The sequence below is a fragment of the Arctopsyche grandis genome, chromosome 2 (genome assembly GCF_051622035.1).
Source record: "Arctopsyche grandis isolate Sample6627 chromosome 2, ASM5162203v2, whole genome shotgun sequence".
Classification (NCBI taxonomy): domain Eukaryota; kingdom Metazoa; phylum Arthropoda; class Insecta; order Trichoptera; family Hydropsychidae; genus Arctopsyche; species Arctopsyche grandis.
In genome coordinates, this window is record NC_135356.1 from 38,311,525 (window position 1) to 38,317,550 (window position 6,026).

Here is a 6,026-nt window from a genome sequence, read left to right on the forward strand (position 1 = left end):
AGCTCTGAATCGCGTATAGAAGGTTGTTTCCTTTACCAGGAGTTATAAGTCGTGATCCCCAAGCTGTATGTTTAACGTTGTAGTCTCCTCCAATAATAAATCTTGGCCCAAGGGAATTAAAGATGTTTATAAATTGGTATTTTGTGATAGTATGCTTTGGAGGACAATATGCTGCAGCAATATTTAAGTCAGCATTGCCATATTTAATTGTGATGATAGTAGCTTGCATGAATGGTTCTCTGATATCTTTTTGTTCGAAGTGCTGGATATTTTTTTTGATTAAAATAGCAGTACCACCGCGAGCTCGTTCACTAGGATGTGTTGTCCAATAAGCTGAGTATCCATTTATCTTTATGTAACTTCTTTGTGAAAAGTGTGTTTCTGATATTAGTGCTAGATCGATGTTGTTTGTCTTTAAAAACACTTCAAGTTCATGGACTCTCTGATTGAGTCCGTTTGCATTCCATGTTAATATGCGTAGGGAATTATCTGTCATTTTTATTATGTTTACTTGGTGATTTCCAATGATTTTCAATTTTTTCCACTCTGGTTATGAGCCAGTTGAATTGTTGTTTTATTTCAGTTTGAAAGTCACATAGCAACTGCATCATGCCACCGATGGTAGGTTCAGTTGATTTATTTTTCTGCCCGATATCTTGTTTGCTTTTGTCTGCTTGGGACTTAGCTGCTTCACTATATGTTTTGTCCGCAGTTGTTTGTTTATCAACAACTTCAATTTTATTTTGTTGTACGCGTTGCGTTACTGTTACCTTTTTGGGTTGTGATGATTTTATCTTTTTTTTATAGACCTCACATCCCCTGTAGCTAGCTGGATGTCCTTGCTGGCCACACAGGGCACAAGTTGGGGGAACATTTTTCTGCTTGTTGCATTTTGTTGTGTGATGGTCTGCGGCACATTTGACGCATTTAGGTTGTCGATTGCAAAAATTTTTTGTATGCCCAAGTTGTTGACAGTTTGTACACTGAGGGATGTCTTTTACTTTCATTGGTGGTTCAATTGTTACTCTGCAATGTAGAAGTTCTTTAATACCATATACTTCTTTGCAGTTTTCTTTTGGCACCAGGTCTACAAAAAATAGTGGGAAATGTTTTATTTTTCTTTCACCATCGGTTGTAAATTTCTTCATAATATTTGCCACATTGGCCACTTCATATCCTTTATCTTTGAAAGAATCTTTTATTTCATTAACGTCTGTTGATGGCGGTAAACCTCTAACAACCACTCTATAGCACCTTTCATTCTTGAGTTGATAGGTGTGGTACTCTAGATTGTGAAGGGGGTTTTCGTTGTCTTTACATTCACGTTGTTTTAAATCATTTAGTGTTTTTTTGATTTTGCGATAATCTTCTTCGGTTTGTGTAGTAATTTTGATACTATTATTTGAAATTAATTTAAATTGACATTGAATGGGTGGTGTTTCTGTTGTTGATAATAGATGAGCTCTAAACTTATTGAAGTCAATAACATTGCTCACATAAATAGGCGGTGGAAGCGGTTGTTTGTTAGGTTTATTGGTTTGCTGTTTTTGTGTTTCTTTCAGGTTATTTTGCGGGGAAGATAATACATTATCTATTTTTCTTTTTTTACTTCTTTTCTCTGCATTTTGGCTAAGTTCATTTTCAAGTTCTTCTTCATCCGTGTGGTAGTCTTTATTCATATTGTCAAGACTTTTGCTCCTATTTAGAATAGATGTAGAAGGCCTGGATTTTTTTTCCATTATTTCAATTCTTTTCTTTAAATCGGTTATAGTTATCTCATATTGTTTGCATCTGATTTCATATTGTTGGCATAGATGTGTAAGTTGATCATACGGATCGTACTGCTGCGCCAGTGGCACTGGATTATCTGTGTTCATTTTTCAGAACGGGTGCAAAACTGTGCCGCGCCGGTAACAGCGCGGCAACAGTTTGATTTTGTTGTTGTATATTCACTTATTATATTATATTATTGCAACTTTAAATTTTATTATAATAATAATTATATATTTATAAAATTTATAAATGTTATATCGAACGCGATAAGGCGATAACGCACATCGACCGATTGCAACCGTGAACGGCGACGAACTAAACTTTTGTTATTTGATATTCAATTTTAAACCGTATTTATTACACCATTCGGTCACTCTGTTGATGAGTATCTGCAATCCATCTCTACTGTCTCCCACAAGTACAGTGTCATCTGCATAATGCAGATTATTTAACAAGACTCCGCTAACTTAAATCCCCTTTTCGGTTCCTGCTAATACTTCTTCAAATATTTACAACACAATCTACAATACTCAGCTGCTAGGGATTTCCATCGGGAAATTCTACTATGAAATTCCGGTGAAACTAGTCTTCATAAACGTTGACAAATGAATGACATGGATTACACGACCCATGTTCAATGTATTTTTTTTTCAATAGCGGATAGTATTCTTGTTTACTTAGTACATGCTCAAAATATTATACAACGCCTTTCGGCGTTTTTTTTTAAGCCTACGTACTTGCAAGCAAAACGCGTTGGACTTGTTGGCAATAACTTTTTGGCAATGGACTTGTTGGCAAAAAACATATTTTCAGCTTGATGAAATATAAGACAACAGTAAGTTCTTCTTTCGATATTTTATTTCTGACTGTGTCTCCCCTAGAACTCGTTATGCCACCCAAAAAGCAGAATTTTGAATTTTTGAAACTCCCTTGGGAGAGTCTGGGCCTCCCAAGAAGGCTATGTGGACCCAGGTTGAGAAACGCTGCGCTAGAGAATCGAGGTTTTTTTTCTGTTGTTCTCAGAATTATTTTGTCGGTCCTGCCGAAGTCTGATAATGAATACTTTGGTCACGTAATGTGACACCCCGAAAAATATGAAAAACCCTGCATCTCTTTATCCGAGGAAAGAGCGAAAAGTGCGAAAAGAGAGGCCCCGAATGAAGAAGGACGTCCTGGCTGAAAAACCCGAGGCAGTAGTTCAACCAAAATACCACTACACTGTTCCGGGCAGCAGCCAACAAAGTCATCATTAGAAACATGATTGCCAACGTCCGGTAACGGATAAGACACTAAAAGAAGAAGGCTATATGGATGCGAAACGGGATTTCTTCTTCATGCCAATTTTTCCACCCCTTTAAATCCGCCGCCCCTGGGCAAATACCCAGATTGCCACCCCCAAGATGTGAGTCAGTGCATCGTTTCGTAAGTATATTTTGCGTGCACTTTTTCACATTTCGTAAGCCGAATTCGTCAACTGTGTTTGTACAAAGTTCATATTTTGAAATTCAAAATATTGACAAAATGCATTTTTGGTACATTTTTTAGGTCAAAACAATACGACAGTGCATATGTGGATATTTTGACATTAAATGTTGAAATATACAACAATTGACATTTTTTCCCTATAAATTTCCTAGTACTTGCCATATCAATTCATTACCAAAGTCACTGTCCGTCTCTGAAGAAATTAAAAAGTGAGTAGCTTTGTTATACCTTTCGTAATAAATATTTATACTTATTATAGTATGTATATACATATAATAATATTATTTATTGTATTTACTTTAGATTTGGCAGTGTTCTTCTCAACCTGAAAGATGGGGATATGTACGAAGACCAGATTCGGATCCAAAGAGTCATCTGTTGGTAGTTCTTTTGCAAAGGACCCTCCACCACCCACTACGGAAGAAATACCTCGCCCTCCACCACCTAGGCCTGGTTTTAAAATTCACCCCGCAACTCCCCCTGCTGCACAGTTGACATGGAAATATGGAGCCTAATGTTCGAAGATACATTCTTCGTTTTAATGATATATATATTTGCATATAAATTTAAAAGATTTTTCGAGGCTCAATAAATTTGTGAAAAATTTAAAATATCTATTTTTTAATTAGACCATCCACCTTAATCTATTGACACTTATTACAACTACGAATATAGACGAGAAAATGACAGAATATATTGAAATACAAAGAGATTGAAACAAGGATGCATACTATCCGCAATTATCTTCAATCTATAATCCGAAACATCTACATATTTTAAGAAGAATAAGCAAGAGCCGAAGAGAGGATTAAAGTTAGCGGAGTCTCGTTAAATAATTAATCTGCATTATGAAGATGACACTGTACTTATGGCAGACAGTAGAGATGGATTGCAGATACTCATCAACAGAGTGACCGAATGGTGTAATAAATACGGTTTAAAATTAAATATCAAAAAACAAATTTCATGAATATCTGCAAATCTGATGGATTGACATGCAATGTCGAAGGAGTGCTTCTGGAGAGAGTCAACAAGGCCGTATATCTGGGTTGTACATACTTTAGATGCCAAGTGGGAGCATACGACTGAAATAAAATGCCGAATAGAAAAAGCCAGGGTAACTATTGCATGTACATATGTAGCCGTGATTTATCCATGAAAACCCGTATGAGGATAGTGAGATGCTATGTATTTTCAGTTCAGTATAAGAATACCCAGTGGAAGCGTAGACCCCCAGTGAAACCATTATGAAAAAATAGAAACATTTTAAATGTGGGTCTACAAAAGAATGCTACGTATAAGCCGAACATATATGTAAGTTTACAAATGAGTTTGTTTTGTCTCGAATGAAGAAAACAAAAGAGTCATGCATCCTGGCTGCTCAAGTCTGATAATGAATACTTTGGTCACGGAATGCGACACCCCGAAACATATCAACTCCTGTTATGTTTCCATTATCCAAGGAAATATGTCCGAAAGGAGAGGCCCGGGAAGAAGAAGGACGTCCTGGCTGAAAAACCTGAGGCAGTGATGGAGGGCGAGGTACATAGATCTTCATTAGTGGGTGGCGACGGGTCCTTTGCAACATTAGTTGAATCTTCGGATCCGCAAATTTCACAATAAATGGCAAAATATCTGCATATGCACTGTTGTATTGTTTTGACCTAAAAAATGTACCAAAAATGCATTTTGTGAATATTTTTAATTTCAACATATGAACCTACAAACATAGTTGACTTAGCTGACATAGCTTACGAAATGTGAAAAAGTGCACGCAGAATATATTTACGAAACGATGCACTGACTCACAAGCCTGGATCTGGGGGGTGGCAAACTGGGCATTTGCCAAGGGGTGGCGGATTTAAAGGGGCGACAAATGTTAGCATAAAGAAGAAATCTTCAGACTTTCCGTTTCGCATCCATATAGTAGTCTTCTTCTTTCAGTGGCTTATTCGTTACCGAACGTTTGCAATCATGTTTCCAATGATGACTTTGTTGGCTGCAATGGTATTTTGGTTGAACCACTGCCTCAGGTTTTTCAGCCAGGACGTTCTTCTTTTTCCCGGGCCTCTCCTTTCGCACATATTTCCTGGGATGATGAGATGCAAGGGTTGATATGTTTCGGGGTGTCGCATTGCGTGACTAAAGTATTCAAGTTTTCGAATCTCGATGCTCTTGGCGATTTCTTTTGTTTTCTTCATTCGAGACAAAACACACTCATTTGTAACCTTTTATGTTCAGCTTATCTGTAGCATTATTCTGTAGACCCATATTTCAACCGTTTCTATTTTTTCATAATGGTTTCAGTGAGGGTTCACGCTTCCACTGGGTATAAGAGAACTGAGAACATAGCATCTCACTCTCCTCATACGGGTTTTCAGGGATAAATCACGGCTACATACATACATACAATAGTTTATATAATAATAGCTTTTTATATACCTCTTATGCATTTCACATGGTTTTCGTGTAAGTGGTAATTTTTTATTCTATTAGGCATTTTATTTCAGTCGTATGCTCCCACTTGGCATCTAAAGGACAACCCAGATATACGGTCTTCTTGACTCTCTCCAGAAGCACTCCTTCGACATTGCATGTCAATTCATCACATTTGCAGATATTCATGAATTTTGTATTTATTACACCATTCGGTCACTCTGGTCGCGGCTGATCTTTATTGAATAATCAACCGAGCACAATGATTGATCTCTCCTTCTTAACAATAATATTCCCGTAGATGTAGTTTATCTTGACTTTGAAAAAGCCTT